Here is an 18,538-nt window from a genome sequence, read left to right as displayed (position 1 = left end):
TGAAGCCAGGGAGAAAATGAGAGAGAGAGGTATTTTCAAGGTATTTTCCCCATTTTAGATGTTTATCTACATTATCTCAGATTTAGTTTCCATGATGAGCTTTGAATTTCCTTTGTATTCCCTTTTAAAAGATACTTTAAATATGGTCTGTGCCCAGTTAACTCTGTGCTTATGGAATTCAACTTTGAATTCATGGATATAATATCCATTGACTTGCTATTATACAGTAAGGTGCCATTTCAGAATCTGTAAGTAGGTCAAGATGTTTAAACTAAGGTTCTTGGTGTTCATGAGCTTGTAATTGATATTAAAAAGCATGGTTTTTGAGACATTCACTTCAGGTGAAGAAAAAAAAAGTGACTTGAGGTCACTTGTGTTACAGGTGAATAAACAAATTTAAGCAAGTTTGTTTCCTGCAGAATTTCACTGGTTTCTTAACATGGCATAGATATTGTAACTCTCCAAAAGGGAGATGAAGTGTTCATCGTTCAACAATATTATTAGCCAGAGAATTCTTTTAAAAACACTGCTTCCAAGAACTAGGACTTTTGGAATATAATATGTGAAATGCTGTGATATATTTCATTTTAGTATCATTTTCCCACATGTTTTAAGGCTTGGCCTCCTCTAGAACATAAATCTAGGAGCTCAAGGAAAGAAAGAAAAAAAACCAAACCTTTGTTTTCTGGTATTTGTCATGCTGCAATTTTATCAGCATTACTTATTTGAAATTAACTGAAGGACTTATTTGGAAAAAGGAGTTCTATAATAAAATAAAATATGATAACCACTAGTCTAGGCCAAGTGCCTAATTGTTGTAAGTTAGAAAACTTAGGTCCAGACATTCCTTGCAGTGATTTATTATAGATCTTATAAAAGCTAAGGATCAGAACCCTAGTTCATTGTACTTTTGTATTTCCCAAACTGCAGTGAATATGTCGAGTAGGGCTCAAATACAACAAAAAAAGGGGTATAACACAGATCCCACTAAGTGACAATAAAATGTAGTTCTTCTCAACTTGTTACTCAAAAGAATTTCTAATTTATTTTATGCTTATCATTCTTTCTCATGTTAAATTAAGATGTTTCACTTAAAACAAACTTTTGTTCTTATACAAATTATACTTCGTTAGACTAATAAATATTTATGCTGTAATATTTCATTAAATTCTGTAATACTTTTCTTTTTCAATTACAGCGATTGTATTAATATATGTTAAGTAACTTTTTGCTTTATAGTACTATTGTTCTTTATTTTTTATGGCTCCATTTCCTTATTATTGGCTTAAAATTTTCATCTGCTAGTCATTGTGATGGAGCATGATTAGAGGCTCCATCACAGCTGGGCTTAAATTCCAGCTCCAGCATTTGCTAGATGTGTGAGCTTGGGCAGATCACAAAATTTCTGTGATCTTAGATTTCCTCAAAAGATACGTGATGTGATGTCTGCTTCATGGGTTATCAAGTTCAGGGAATGTTCTGTTCAGACCTTGGGCAAAGTCTTAAACCCCAGGTCCATTCTTTTTGGTTCTGGTCCTAGGCCCTATTTTCCTCCCCTCCCTGCCTTCCTTCCTTCCTTCCTTCCTTCCTTCCTTCCTTCCTTCCTTCCTTCCTTCCTTCTTTCTTTCTTCTGCCTCTCTTTCCCTTTTTCTCTGTCCCTCCCTCCCTCCTTCCTTCCCTTTCTTTCTCATTGTAGCAAACAAAACCTAAAGTTTCGATTGGTGGTATTGTTGCGTTGCTTTCGGAAATGTCTTTACCCAACCAATACTGAATCAGACATAGCTTCTCCAACTAATAATCTATTTTATGACTGAAAGGATAAGGACTTTTTTGCTTTAAAGCCAATAATTTTGTAAAAGTAGATGAAAAATCACAAATCAAACAGGCCATGGGAACATTAGAAAGATTAAGGGATGTTACTTTTTAATAGCTTTTGTGCCTCTTCTAGAAATCCCAACTTATTTTCTTTTCTGCCATCTTGAAGTCTGTATTAGACTTCTGTTCTCAGCTTTTATTTCTAAAGGTAACGTTCATCAGATTATACCCTTCCTCTCCCTAATTCTACTCCAGGAATGAAGTGGACATTCTGACTCATCATATTAGAAGCATCCAGGTCACTTCTTGCTTCTAATGGGGAATTGACATTCTTATGAATCTGCGTACAGTGTATCTCCCACCTCACCAGACCCTCCAAAGCATCCTCACCCTTTATGACCATGAGGATTGGACAAGACTGCATGTTGTCCATATGGCACTTTGTCAGGCTCATAATATTACATCAGGAAATGTTAGTTTTCCCTTTCTCTTTTCTCCTTCAAAGAGTTATTCCATGGAATGTAGAGCAGAAGATGTCACCAATTACATGTAATGAAAATTATTAGTGACTACTTCCTGAATTAATTTATATCATAGTTTAATTCAGCTTTCTCACATTTTTCTAGTGTACTTCTGACTGCTCTGACTTAGGTTTTGGCTACCTCTATTCTTGGGATGCTCAGTGCCAGCATCTTCCTCTTATTTACATTTTTTTGTTCATTTTTTTCTTCTTAATCTTTTTTCTGCTTGAGCTTGTCATTTGACTACACCTTTTACTCTCTTGTCTATACCTTCTTCCAAGATATCACTTTGCCTAAAATACCAATTTTGTGGTCTGCCAATTCACTATCCTTGTATATATATATGAGTTCTCCATGATTTTCTACCCTCATCTTCTCATTACAATCTCTCTTGAGTGTTATAAGCCAGAAACAATTGAATCACATCAACCCATGTGGATATCAGGGGTTGCTTTATAAATGTTCCATCATAGATTCTCCAAATATTGGAGGATTGGCCCAGGATGCTATATGCCAAGCAGGTAGAGTGATAGAGCCCTAACTAGAATAATTATACCCACATCTTTTATCAAGAAAAAGCTAAACAATTTTGTTATATTCAAACTCCGCTACATATAGATGAGGAAGGTGCATTTGCTTCCAGGAAGTGTCCAGATACTGACTTTTTGAACATTTATGAAGACATTCTCAATTTTAAGATTTTTTGATAGGAAAATTTTGCCATAGCTATTACAAAAGTTAAAATTGAAGCCAAAATACTCAAGCCAATATTCATGCAAGTATATCATTTACTGTACAGTTAGATTTCAGAATAATTGCATCACTCATGAAAGATAGTTTAGTATGTCCCAAATGGCACTGTTAAATTTCCATTTGTTGTTGTATTAAATCATGTAAGTGATACAGTTAAAATTAAGCGAGTAAGTGAAATTAAGAATAGGGTGACTATAATACTATTAAAGAATTTTGGCATTTTAATTCCTAAATTTGTAGACTCATCTAGCAGCAGAGGTCACTGACATTATAAATTCTCTTTTGTACCCTTTGAGTTGTTGCTTCTGTCAAAATTACATCATTTTTATGAGTCACATGTAGCTAAGAAAACCACCAAATAACCTGCAACTTCTTTCACAGTTATTACAATACATGTTGAAGTTTTTTTTTTTTTCTTGACCCCAAAAAATCAGGGTTCTTTTGTGTCAAAATTTCTAGTATCGTGAGAGGAAAAAAAAAAATCTATTTCTTGGTCAAAATAGCTAAGAAAATCACCAAGGATCCTCTGTAAATTTAGTCTTACTAGACATTCATTTTGTCATATACAGTGAGATTCAGAGAGAAAGTAACAGAAAATATTAAGAACCAATTTATATAGACTCTGGTCCCTCAGAGGGAGATTGGCACTTTATATTAGGAACAGAAGTCTGACTATCATTTTATATATTCTTAGAAACTTAAAAAATGTAGGGGGCTACTGAGAGAGTTTTGACATTTTATAATTTGATTAGTAGCTAAGATTATAAAAGAAAGTATATCTGTGAAGTATATGGGATTCTTCCAAGTTCAAAAAGTACCCTAAGGACTAGTGGTAAAAGAGAGATAAAAAATTCAGTGGAGTCTATATAGCATTCTGGAATTTCTGTTTTTCGGTATGTTCAATTTCTTTATATTCCAACACCTGTGGTTCTTCAGCTCTCCCATTATCATCAGAACTTTGTCGCATAGAAAAGGGCACTAGAATCCGCAAAAAAAACCCACAAAAAAACCACAAAAAACAAACAAAAAACAGCAAAAAACCTATCCTAGGTTAAATCTTTTTTTTTTTTTTGACATCTTTATTGGGTTATAATTGCTTTACAATGTTGTGTTATTTTCTGCTGTATAACAAAGTGAATCAGGTATATGTATACATATATCCCCATATCCCCTCCCTCTTGTGTCTCCCTCCCACCCTCCCTAACCCACCCCTCTAGGTGATCACAAAGCACTGAGCTGATTTTCCTGTGCTATGTGGCTGCTTCCCACTAGCTATCTATTCTACATTTGGTAGTGTATATATGGCCATGCCACTCTCTCACTTTGTCCCAGCTTAACCTTCCCCCTCCCTGTGTCCTCAAGTCCATTCTCTACGTCTACATCTTTATTCCTGTCCTGCCCCTAGGTTTTTCAGAAACATTTTTTTTTTTTTTTTAGATTCCATGTATATGTGTTACCATATGGTATTTGTTTTACTCTTTCTGACTTCACTCTGTATGACAGACTCTAGGTCCATCCACCTCACTACAAATAACTCAACTTCATTTCTTTATATGGCTGAGTAATATTCCATTGTATATATGTGCCATATCTTCTTTATCCATTCATCTGTCGATGGACACTTAGGTTGTTTCCATGTCCTGGCTATTATAAATAAAGCTGCAATGAACATTGTGGTACTTGACTCTTTCTGAATTATGGTTTTCTCAGGGTATATGCCCAGTAGTGGGATTGCTGGGTTGTATGGTGGTTGTATTTTTAGTTTTTTAAGGAGCCTCCATACTGTTCTCCATAGTAGCTGTATCACTTTACATTCCTACCAACAGTGCAAGAGGGTTCCCTTTCCTCCACACCCTCTCTAGCATTTATTGTTTGTAGATTTTTTGATGATGGCCATTCTGACTGGTGTGAGGTGACACCTCATTGTAGTTTTGTAAATCTTATTTTTTTAAATAATTTTTTCTTTGAGAATAAAACTAAGGTATTTTAGCTGAGCATGGTAACTGATCTTTATAATACAGATATAAAAGGCTTAGGACTACAACTGAATTTCACAAACCTATTTTACTAAACTCTATTGCTTGCATTGTGTATTTAATGTAATAATTCATACCCATCCAGAGCATAGAATATTTTCTATTTCTTGGAGTCAGGAATATCACAAATTTACTACATACTTAGAAAAATGTTTCTTCCTTTTATTAATTCTCCTTCTTTTATTAACTCTACTTCCTTCAAATATCAGAGCGACATCTAAGTTCAATATTTTAAGACTTGGCTTTTACTCTGTCCATATTCTTTAAGTATTTTTAAAATATTTTAGCTGTATTTTTCAAAGGTACTCACATTTTCCAATAAAGGTATCTAAAATTTTCATCCTTAAATAGAAATAAGCTCATCATTTATTCATTGTGAATTCCTTTCTATGAACACACCTAACTTAGTTCATTTTTTTTTCCTGAGGTATAGATTCTAGAACTGCTGAAGTCAAGGACTTAATATTGGTACACAAGCAAAACAACTTAAAAAATAAACAAAAAATAAACAAAAAAAACCTCTGTTCTTTAGCTGCCATCTTCTAGGAGCAGTTTATATGATTCACATATAATTAGTAATTTTTTTTCATAAATTGATCATCTTTAACTCTTCATCTACTGCTTTTATGCCCTCTCATTGAGCTTAAGATTTTTTTTGTAACTTGTCTTTCTTTTTCTTTTTCTTGTATAAGAAAGTTTAATGTTAACTGAATATTGAAAGATTTCCCAGTGTCTCCCCTCTTCCTCCTCACCTAAAACTATATTCCCTAAGACCTTATCATCACTGATATCTGGGGGGAAACATCTACTTCTATTATGGTTCATCTCTTTCTCTTAAAGCTATTTATGAGACAGATATGAATGCAATTTTACATCTATACAAAACTTGTAATAGAACATATAAAAGTGTGACACCAACCACAAACCTCCCATGAAACTATTTTTAGCCTATGAATTTTTTTTTTAATTGTATTTATTTTTGGCTGTGTTGGGTCTTTGTTGTGGTGTGCGGGCTCTCATTGCAGTGGCTTCTCTTGTTGCAGAGCACAGGCTCTAGGTACGTGGGTTTCAGTAGTTGCGGCTCATGGGCTCTAGAGCACAGGCTCAGTAGTTGTGGTGCACTGGCTTAGTTGCTCCACGGCATGTGGGGTCTTCCTGGACCAAGGATCAAACCCGTGTCCCCTGCACTGGCAGGCAGATTCTTTTCCACTGTGCCACCAGGGAAGTCCTTAGCCTATGAATTTTAAAGTTAAGCTGTACCCTTTAAAAATGCTTAATCATAGGAACTCTCTCTAGTCACAAAGACTGGCAAAATGAATTTTTTCACAGATCACTTCCTGCTGATGCTATCCAAACTAAACCTGTAAGCCTTTTGAAATTTACTTTTTTTTTTTTTGTTTTAAGTAGTTGGTTTGGAGTTTTGATAGTTGGTGTGAAAATTTTCAATCTACATGTGAATACTTGATAGATAATGACTATATATACTACAAGAGCAGACAAAGTATGATTCCATCTAAATCTGTCACACCATAATTAGTATAATTCTATATTGTTTTAGTTACGTTACATCATTTGGTTTTAAAGCAAACAAATATTTCATCAGAAGAAAAATGTGTAAATGTTGAGTCAGCAGAGCCTAAAGCACTTTCCTGTGCCTTAACATCAAGGAAATCTTGCAGAGACAAATGTTTTAGAAACTTCTGAAATAAAGCTAAAATAACAAGGGCAAATGTCACATTATTTCATGCAATTGAAATAAAAGTTAAGAGCCCTTGTTATAAACATTGTGGCAAAAAAGAAACATCATGGTATGAGGTATATATTTCAATGAGTATCTTAAGCATGCTAGACACATTTGGAGCTTGCAACGTACAGTGCATCAAAGAAGAGGTTAGAAACTACAGGACTTAGACTATCTGGATTACTTTGCAATGCTTTTCATTTAAAAAAAAGAAACAGACATTCTTTTTCCAGAGAATTCCTGCTTCTCTTGGATGGTATTTAGTGTGGATCCTCAAGTATGACATCGCTATCCATTGGTAAAGAAGTGTGCCTCATAAAGCAAAGTGCCAACTTCTGTAGCCAGATAATCATGTATTTTTCTTTGTATACTGATTTTGGGGTGGGTACAAAGATGGCCACTTTATCCTCTGGGAATGGCGTCTTCTTTTGGATTCTCCCACACTCTAGGCATTTGTACTTGGGCAACTTCAGATGGATCCATGCTGGGCTTTTGAGGGGTGAGCTTTAGCTCAGAAGAGAAGGTTGAAAAACAATGTTTTTCATCTCCAAATGTGAAGAGATTTTTTCTTTTCTTTTCTTTTCTTTTTTTTGGAACAGAATATAATTAGCTAAAGTGGAATTGGGCCAACTAAGAAGAATTAACAGACTAAATGTGCCCTTAATTTTTGGAGCATTCCAAAGATGGGCTCATTCTTGACTCTCATGAAGAAAGGTGAAGCATCTATGAAAGTCAAAAAGGGTGACTGGGAGACATGAAAAGAAAGAAACAGTTCAATTTTCTCACAAATTAAATACGATATCTGAAGCTAGCCATCCCCCCTCCAATCTAAAATCCATGTGACTAATTTTTCTAAGCAGGCACTGAAATGTTCCTGCTGGGAACAGGACCGATAATATATGTAGCTGGCACTCTCACCCGAGGGGAACTATTGTTCGGTTTGGGGAATGGAGGCCAACTCCCTGCAACTTAAAGAAGAGCTAATTTAGGACACATCTAAAAGCAACTGCAATGAGAAAGGGGAAAAAAAAAACTCAACTTACTGTGCAGTGTGCCAGCTGACCAAATGGAAAACAAAACAGAACAAAACAAGATAATCTCCTCCCCACCAACTAAAAAAGAAGGAGGAGGAGGGGGACATTTCTCTTTGTGCTTGATCTGTACTTGTTTGGGCTTTTTTCAGATACTTCCCCAAGTTTAAATTTGAAATTCGATGACGCCCAGGAGTAGAAATGTTCTTTTCCAGGTGTCGTTTTTATCTATTTCTGTCAAGCCCTTTAATAAGATAGAGAACCATCATTTAAAAAAAAAAAAAGAAAAAAAAGATACAAAAGATGGTTGACTCCAGGACAAAAGGTCGTAGAAATACAGTAAATTTACCTGAAGAGGGGAGATTTCTTTAGTTAGTAGAAATAAGTCTGAGAACAGTGCCTGTTAAAAGACGACATCTGGAATTCACTAGAATTAACTACTTAATGGAAAAAATCTCTCCAGATTAAAAAAAAAATCTTCCTACCCAGAAGTTATATTTTTTTAACCAAATGAAATTTATCTTGTTTGCTATTTCATTTTAGGTAAAAAGACAATAAATGTTTTTGAGATAAAGATGCGTTTATATGCTTCTGTAACTTAAAGGCAATTTTGATTTTAACATCAAACTCTTTCAGATTTCAGCTTATCATGATAGCAAATGCCTCGGGACATTTGTTTCTGTCTTTAATTGAACTGCTTGTATGTGAAGCTTGCAAGAGATCATGCGAGAACATTTCATACATGCGATGTGGGATGGTAGAGGGAGTACCAGGCTTGAAGTTGAAACAACTGGATTTGAATCCCCAGCTGAGTGAGGCTGGGCAAATGACATAACTTTCTGAAAAATGGAGATAATAACATTTGACTTCTTATCCACACATTTTTAGAAAAGATTAAATGAAATAATGAATGTGAAAGAACAGTAAAATTTATAAAAAGTTGTATAAAGTAAGGTATTATTTTCCCTGGTGTGTGGTCTTTTCTTAATGCACTTGCTTTCTATTATGTTTCTTTTCAAATCTTTATTTCTATCTCATTTCTTGGAGTTTTACTCATTTTACTAAAAGTTTTTTTTTTTTTTTTAAATTAAGTGGATAGTTGTTTACAGGGTTGAGTTTTTTCTCTTCATTTATTTCTGTCAATAATTTCTGGAGTTAATTTTAGAGATTTTGACTCAGATGCTAACTCTCTGAAACCACCCTTTGTCCCATTTTACCACAATGCACAGAAATCCTGGATAAGAATGGAGGCAAGAGATCCCAATATGATTTTAAAGCAATTAAAAAAACTTAGTGCTCCCTATGAGAATATGAGCATTTATGCTTAAGTATGGAAAGATTACAATGAGAGGGGGATATTACAGGAAAATACATTTGTGAAAAGTGGTGGCAGTCCCGGTAAAAAAAAAATAGGCAATGACATGGGACTGTGGAATCAGACTCAAAGAGTATTTTAGAATTATCTAGTAATCCAGGGCATGGTAAATGAACCTTTTAAATAACATCTCTAATAAGAGGTATTTGTACTGATTTTTACTTCTCATTTGAGCCAAAGCTGTTGTCTCTTGAACAGTGTTTCTCAGACTTTAATGTGCATGTAAGTCACCTGGAAACCCTTCCAAAATTTATATTCTGATCAAAGTCTCTGGGGTGGTGGCTGAGCTAGTGAAAGGATTCAGTGTTTCCGACAACCTGTCAGCCAATGCCAAGGCTGCTGCTTCTCAGACAATATTAGTAGCTAGACAGAATGTCACTAGAATTATTTTTCGCTTACAAATAACACTCCTGGAATGATATCTATGTTGGAGAAATTGTGGCTATGGAAATATTATTCAAGTAAAGTTTCCCTTTTTATATAGCTTTGAGATGAAATTGATGTACAACAAAGTATCATTTTAAAGTGTAAAATTTGATGAGTTTTGACATATGTGTACAACCATGAAACCATTACAACAGTCAAGATAACAAACATTTTCATCAAAAAGAACGCATGAAGCTAAATACCAAAAAAACAAACAACCCAATCAAAAAATGGGCAGAAGATCTAAATAGACATTTCTCCAAAGAAGACATACAGATAGCTAAACAGCACATGAAAAGATGCTCAACATCACTAATTAGTAGAGAAATGTAAATCAAAACTACAGTGAAGTATCACCTCACACAGGTCAGCATGGCCATCATCAAAAAATCTACAAACAATACATGCTGGAGAGGGTGTGGAGAAAAGGGAACCCTCTTGCACTGTTGGTGGGAATGTAAACTGATACAGCCATTATGGTGAACAGAATGGAGGTTCCTTAAAAAAATAAAAATAGAGCTACATATGATCCTGCAATCCCACTCCTGGGCATATATCTGGAGAAAACCATATTTCAAAAAATACATGCACCCCGATGTTCATTGCAGCACTATTTACAATAGCCAGGACATGGAAGCAACCTAAGTATCTATCAACAGAGGAATGGATAAAGAACATGTGGTATATATATATATATATATATATATATATATATATATATACAATGGAATATTACTCAGCCATAAAAAAGAACTAATTAATGTCATTTGCAGCAACATGGATGGACCTACAGATTGTCATACTGAGTGAAGTAAGTCAGACAGAGAAAGATAAATATCATATGGTGTCACTTATATGTGGGATCTAAAAAAAAGCATACAAATGAATTTATGTACAAAACAGAAATAGAGTTACAGATGTAGAAAACAAACTTATGGTTACCAGGGGGTAAGGGCAGGGGGGGATAAATTGGAAGATTGGGATTGACATATACACACTACTATTATAAAATGGATAACTAATAAGGACCTGCTGTATAGCACAGGGAACTATACTCAGTACTTTGTAATGGCCTACTTGGGAAAAGAATCTAAAAAAGAGTGGATATATGTATATGTATAACTAATACACTTTGCTGTACACCTGAAACTAACACAAAATTGTAAATCAGCTATACCCCAATACAAATTAAAAAAAAAAAAAACAACTCAAAAGTTCTTTATCCTGCTTTGTAATCTTCCCCTTATTCACCCTCCCCCTCCCGTGTATCCCCTAATCCACTTTCTGTCTTTTTATATTATTTTCCATTTTCTAGAATTTTATATAAAATATCATTCAATATGATATGTACTTTTTTATTATCCAGCTTCTTTCACTCAGCATAAATATTATGAGATACATCCATTTGCTCATTTTTGAAAATTGTTTTTTTGTTTCATAATTGAGTTGCATGTACTCTTTTTATTACTGACTAGTATTCCATTCAATGTATGTATCACAATGTGTCTATCCATTCAGCTGCTGATAGATATTGTATCACTTTCAGTTTGGGGATCTAACAGAGAAAACTGTTATGAGCATGCAGGAACATGTCTTTGTATAGACGTATTATTTCATTCCCAAGAGGAGAATGACTGAGTTATATAGCAGGTGCATGTTTACCTATTTAAGAAATTATCAAATTATCAAAAGTGATGACACCATCTTCCATTCCTACCAGCAATGCTTGAGGATTCCGTCTGCTCCCTCCCCACTTGCTTGGCTGGTATGAACAGTCTTTAATTTTAGCTGTTCTCATGGTCATATAGTGAGTGGTATCTCACTGTGGTTTTAATCTGCATTTCTCTAGTAACTAACGATGTTGAGCAGCTTTTCATGTTTATGGGCCATCTATACATCTGCATTCGTGAAGTGTCTGTTCAAATCATTTGCTCATTTTTGAAAATTAGATTGTCTTATTATTATGACACACAAGTTCTTTATGTATTCGAGATCAAGGATTGGCAAACTTGTTTTTAAAGGGCCAGAGAGTGACTATTTTAGGCATTATGGGCCATATTATTTTTGTTGCAACTATTAAACCTGGCCTTGTATCATGAAAACAGTCACATATAAGACACAAATGGATAAGCACGACCATGTATCAATAAAATTTTATTTACAAAAACAGATGGCAGGTCAAACTTAGCCCATGGGCCTTGTTTCGATAATTCTTGTTCTAGATGGAAGTTCTTTGTCAGATATATGTTTTGCAAGTATATTTTTCTTGTTAGTGGCTTGTCTTTCCATTCTCTTAATAGTGTCTTAACAAAGAACAAATGTTTTATGTTCTGATGAAATCTAATGTTTTATTGATTTTTTTTATTGTTCATGACTTTTGTGCTCTATTTAGGAATCTTTGCCTAGCCCAAGATTTACTCCTAATTTTTTTTCCTGAGATAAGAACTGATGTTTTTTTCTTTCTTATCCCAAAAGAATAATCCAAATTGTTCAGCACTATTTGTAGAAAGATGATCAATTCTCTGTGGAATTGCTTTGGCATCCTTATCAAAATCAGTTGACCATGTATACATACATCTTTTTGAGGAGTTCCTTTACAGTTCCAATGATCTGTATATCTAGCTTTATACTACTAACCACACTATTACTACCACACTAACTTGATTATTGGAGATTGAAAATAAGTGTCCAAATCAGGTAGTATACGTTTTTCAACCTTGTTCTTCTTTTTCAAACTTTAGCTACATTAGGACTCTTGTATTTCCATATAAATTCCCATATGACAGCCTGTTGGGATTTTCATTAGGATTCATTGCGAGAGTTTGCAAACTATAGCCCATGTATCAAATCCAGTTTATAGTCTGTTTTTCTACTGCCCTCAAGCTAAGAATTTTTTTTTCACATTTTTAAAGGATTGTAACAAACAAAACAAAACAAAAAAAACAAAGAATATGCAACAGACATCATTATTTGGCCTGCAAAGCCTTAAGTATTTTCTATTTGGCTCTTTACAGAAAAAGTTTGCCAAATTCTGATCAATAGATCAATCTCTGAAGAATTCGTATTTTAACAACGTTGGATCTTCTGATTTTTGAGCATGCTATATCTCTCCATTTATTTGTTTTGTTTAATTCTGTAAATATTTTGTAGAATTTAGCATACAAATAGTCTACATTTGTCAAATTTATTCCTAAGAATTTAATATTTTTGTTGCTCTTGTAAATGGTATTTATTTTCCATTTTATTTTCTAGGTTTTTCTTTGCTATATATTTAAAATTTTTAATATTGAGATTGGGTCATGTGGTTTTTGCAAACATTACACATTAGTTATAATAGCTTTTTAAAGATTCTTTAGGATTTTCTACTTAAACCCACCTGTTTCTGTAAATAGTGTCACTTCTTTTTCTATCACTATACTTTTTACTTCTTTTTTCTTTCCTTATTTAACTGACTATAATAAAATGTTGCATAGAAGTGGTAAGAGTGGGCATTCTTGCCTTGTTTGCAATCTTAATGGAAAAGGATTCAGCCTTTCATCATTAAATATGTTAGCTGTTGATTTTTCTTAGATGTTTTTTATCAAGTGTAGGAAGTTCCTTTCTCTATTAGTTTCTTAAGCTGCTGTAACAAATTGTCACAAACATGGTGGCTTACACAACACAAATTTATTCTCTTCTAGTTATGGAGGTCAGAAGTTTGAAATCAGTTACACTGGGCCAAAACCAGGGTATGTCTCCTCAGTGTCCTGAGGCTCTAGGGGAGAATCCATGTTCTTGTGTTTTCCAGCTTCTGGAGCTGCAATCCTTGCATTCTTTGGCTCACAGCTGTTTCCTCCATTTCCAAAGCCTGTCATATAGCATCTTCAGATCTCCGAGGTCATCACAAAACCTTCTCTCTTCTGTAGCCAAATCTTCACACTGCTTTACTCTTACATTGACATTTGTGATCGCATTTATGACCCACCAGATAATCCAAGATAATCTCATTTAAACATCATATCTGCAAAGTCCTCATCACATAAGATAATATTCACACGTTCCAGTGATTAGAAGACAATTATTCAATTTACGGCAAATTCTATTCCTAGTTTACTGAGTTTTAAAATTATAAATGGATATTGAATTTTGTCATTTTCCTGCATTTACTGAGAACCATATGATGTTTCTATTGAGTCTTGAGTATTATGATGAATTGTATTGTTTGACTTTCAAAATCTAAATAAAACTTTCATTTCTGAGATAAACCCCACTTAGCCATGAGGTATAGTCCTTTTTATATACAGTTGAAGTCTGTTTTCTAAAATTAGGTTTTAAGAATTTTTCATCTATGTTCATGAGGGTCGTTGGTATGTAGTTTCTTTCCTTCCTCCCTTCCTTCCTCCCTCCCTCCCTCCCTTCCTCCCTTCCTTCCTCCCTTCCTTCCTTCCTTTCTGTCTTCCTTTCTTCTTCCTTCCTTTCTTTCTTTTTCTTTCTTTCTTTCCCTTTCTTTCTTTCTTTCTTTCTTTCTTTCTTTCTCTTTCTTTCTTTCTTTCTTTCTTTCATCTCTTTATCTCTTTATCTCTTTGTCTGGTTTTGGTATCAGAGTTACACTGGTCTCAGAATGAGCAGAAATATTAATTGGTATTGTTTTTTCTTAAATGTTTGGTAGAATTCACCAGTGAAGTCTTATATATGCCTAGAATTTAATTTTTGGGAAAGTTGTTAAGTACAAATTCAATTTTAAAAGTAGATATAGGGCTATTCAGGTTGTCTATTTCTTCTTTAATGAACTTTAGTAGTTTTATTGTTTTAAGAAGTTTGTTCATTTCATCTAAGTTGTTGAAACAATTGCAATGCAATTTTTCATAATATTCTTTTAATGTCTGTAGCATCTGTAGTGAGTTACCTTCTTTCATTTATATTGGCAATAGGTATCTTCTTTCCTCTTTTTTGGCTAGAAGTTTATCAGTTTTATTGATCTTCTCAAATAACCTGCTTTTGTTTTTATTGATTTTCTCTCTGTGTTTCTCTCTCTGTCTCTCTCAGCCTTTCTCTCTCTCTCTCTGTGTATATATATCTATATATACTTTATTTACTTATTGATTTATGCTCTTTTTAAAATTTTGCTTACTTTGAATATTATTCACTCTTCTTTTTCTAATGTCTTATTGTGAAAGTTTAGTATGTTGATTTCAGCCTTTTCTGTTTTTTCTTATATAAGCATTTAAAGCAATAATTATCCCTCTATGAACTGCTTCCCACAAATTTTGATATAATGTGCTTTCATTTTTATTTAATATATTTTCTAATTTCCTTTGTGATTTCTTCTTTGACCCATCAATTATTTACAAGCATGTTGTTTTGTTTAAAAAATATTTGTGGACTTTCCATATACTTTCTGTTATTGATTTCTAGTTTAATTTAACTGTGGTCAGACAACATATTCTAATGTTTTGAAAACTTTTATATTCACCGAGACTTGTTTTATGGCCCCAAATATTTTCCATTTTGGTAAATATTCCAAAAGAATGTGTATTTTGCTGTTTTTTTAATCTCTAGAAATTTGACTTTGGTTTTTACAATTAAAAAAAATTTTCCATGTCTCTCCTTATCATGTCCACTTTCATCCGCTTTCCTAGACATATAGAGCATATTTGTAGTGACTGTTTTAACATTCTTGTCTACTAATTCTTTCATGTGTGTTATTTCTGCATCTGTTTGTACTGAGAGATTCTTCTTTTGCTTCTTCGCACTCCTGGTATTTTCCTGACTTGATGTCACATTGTGAATTTTATATGTGGTGTGCTACAGTATTTGCATTTCTTTTAATATTTTTTGGACTTTATTCAGGGAAGCAGTAAGTTACTTGGAAACAAGTTGATCTTTTCTAGGTGTGGCTTAAAACAATACCTTTCTAAGGACTCTACCCAGTGCCCCATGATGTAGATTTCTGAGGTTTGCTCTTGTGTAGCTGTCTCTCTGCCCTACAAATTTGTGGCATCTTGACCTTTCTGGAATCTGAACTTGTCTTTCAACTCAGGAATACCTGCAGATTCTCTTTCAGTTCCCTTTCCCTGTACTCTATTGTGGAAACTTCCCTAGACAGCAGGGTGGGGCAGTCATAGGGCTTACCTTGCTTTGTTTCCGTTCCCTCCAAGGATCATTGTTCTGTACTGCGTATTGTCCAATATCTGAAAACCACTGGTTTTTAAAAAATATCTTGCTGGGCTTTTCTAGTTGCTTAAGACAGTATGGTAAATCTTAGGCCTGTTACTTATTCCTAGAGGCAGAAGTAAAAACAGATCACTTTTTAAATGCTATTCTTACCCTAGACATAATGAGAAGTCTGCTTCAGGTGGTTCAAATTTAGAAAGCATCAAGTGACCAATTATTTTTAATGCTGTTGTATATACCTTCAGTACATTTAAAGTCTTTTTTTCTATTCTACCCATTGTAGGAGACAGCCTAGGTTAAATCCAACTTGTGACATACTTGGTGTCTACACCTGTGCAGTTGAACATCACAGGAGAAACACACACAGGTAGGAGAACTGTACCCCCGTAAAATCCATAATCATTAACATATATCTATTAAGGTAGAAGACTAATACCAAGGTTGTTCAAGAAAAGAAAACAGTTAACAGAACAAGCTGAAGAATCTTACAGAATCTTTATCTTCATAACCGGACACAGTAACTTTGCAGAAGTGAATCTAATACACACAGTTCCTTTCAAACCTATGTGTTTGCAAAAAGCCTCAGTGCAGAAACTATTTCTGGAAACTGATTCAGGCACATGGGGTGGTGAAACAAGCTCATTTTGGCACATGGGATCCTGAGGACATCAGAGCAATTAGAAGTGGAGGTTAGGACTGAACCGAACTGGTGGGTAACATTAGATCTATTGCCTCCACTTGCAGATATTTGTTAGACATGTGAGATCAGAGCCTAGCTACTGGCCCAGGGCAAAGTCCCACAGAACTGTTAATTAATGGGAAAAAAAAATGGACTATGTTAAAAAAAAAAGCTTTTAATAGAAAATAGACTATATATATATTTCTTTAAGTACAGCTACAAATTTTATGAAATGTTAATTAAAACATGATTGTTATTTAGACCAACAAAATCTTTAAAAAAAAATATTTGAATAATTATGCTTTCCTTGAATGTAGTCTCTGCTTCTTATCCATAGTAATTTATTTGTTCCCTTTAAAGTACATTTATTTGATTTTTATTTTTTTATTTTTTAACATCTTTATTGGAGTATAATTGCTTTCCAATGGTGTGTTAGTTTCTGCTGTATAACAAAGTGAATCAGCTATACATATACGTATATCCCCATATCTCCTCCCTCTTGAGTCTCCCTCCCACCTTCCCTATCCCACCCCTCTATCTGGACACAAAGCACTGAGCTGATCTCCCTGGGTTATGCGGCTGCTTCCCACTAGCTATCTATTTTACATTTGGTAGTGTATATATGTCCATGACACTCTTTCACTTCATCCCAGCTTACCATTGCCCCTCCCTGTGTCTACAAGTCCATTCTCTATGTCTGCATCTTTATTCCTGTCTTGCCCCCAGGTTCTTCAGAACCATTTCTTTTTTTTTTTAGATTCCATATATATGTGTTAGCATACAGTATTTGTTTTTCTCTTTCTGACTTACTTCACTCTGTATGACAGACTCTAGGTCCATCCACCTCACTGCAAATAACTCAATTTTGTTTCTTTTTATGGCTGAGTAATATTCCATTGTACATATGTGTCACATCTCCTTTATCCATTCTTCTGTCGATGGCTACTTAGGTTGCTTCCATGTCCTGGCTGTTGTAAATAGAGCTGTAATGAACACTATGATATATGATTCATTTTGAATTATGGTTTTCTCAGGGTATATGCTCAGTGGTGGGATTGCTGGGTCATATGGTAGTTCTATTTTTAGTTTTTTAAGGAACCTCCATACTGTTCTCCATAGTGGCTGTACAAGTTTACATTCCCACCAACAGTGCAAGAGGGTTCCCTTTTCACTACACCTCTCCAGCATTTATTGTTTGTAGATTTTTTGATGATGGCCATTCTGACTGGTGTGAGGTGATACCTCATTGTAGTTTTGATTTGTATTTCTCTAATGATTAGTGATGTTGAGCATCCTTTCATGTGTGTGCTGGCAATCTGTATATCTTCTTTGGAGAAATGTCTATTTAGGCCTTCTGCCCATTTTTGGATTTGGTTGTTTGTTTTGTTGATATTGAGCTACTTGTAAATTTTGGAGATTAATCCTTTGCCAGTTGCTTTGTTTGCAAATATTTTCTCCCATTCTGAGGGTTGTCTTTTCATCTTGTTTATGGTTTCCTTTGCTGTGCAAAAGCTTTGTAGTTTAATTAGGTCCCATTTGTTTATTTTTGTTTTTATTTCCATTACTCTAGGAGGTGGGACAAAAAAAGATCTTGCTGTTGTTTATGTCAAAGAGTGTTTTTCCTATGTTTTCCTCTAAGAGTTTTAAAGTGTTTGGTCTTACATTTAGGTCTTTAATCCATGTTGATTTTATTTTTGTGTATGGTCTTAGGGAGTGTTCTAATTTCATTCTTTTACATGTAGCTGTCCAGTTTTCACAGCACCACTTATTGATGAGGCTCTCTTTCCTCCATTGTATGTTCTTGCCACCTTTGTGGTAAATTAGGTGACCATATGTGCATGAGTTTTTCTCTGGGCTTTCTATCTTGTACCATTGATCTATATTTCTGTTTCTGTGCAAGTACCATACTGTCTTGATTACTGTAGCTTTGTAGTATAGTTTGAAGTTGGGGCGCCTTATTCCTCCAGCTCCGTTTTTCTTTCTCAAGATTGCTTTGGCTATTCGGGGT

The 18,538-nt window shown here is 34.3% G+C and overlaps 1 long non-coding RNA gene across 1 annotated transcript in view; it reads left to right on the top strand.

Annotated features, from left to right (window-relative positions):
- Positions 1-18,538, top strand: part of LOC132365511 (uncharacterized) — a 643,069-nt gene that overhangs the window by 379,374 nt on the left and 245,157 nt on the right. The window contains exon 4 of the long non-coding RNA XR_009503118.1: positions 16,135-16,218. This is a non-coding gene — a long non-coding RNA (uncharacterized LOC132365511). The remainder of the gene's footprint in view (positions 1-16,134; positions 16,219-18,538) is intronic.

Source organism: Balaenoptera ricei, chromosome 4, assembly GCF_028023285.1.
Source record: "Balaenoptera ricei isolate mBalRic1 chromosome 4, mBalRic1.hap2, whole genome shotgun sequence".
NCBI classification, from domain to species: domain Eukaryota; kingdom Metazoa; phylum Chordata; class Mammalia; order Artiodactyla; family Balaenopteridae; genus Balaenoptera; species Balaenoptera ricei.
This window is presented reverse-complemented; position numbering and strand designations above follow the sequence as displayed.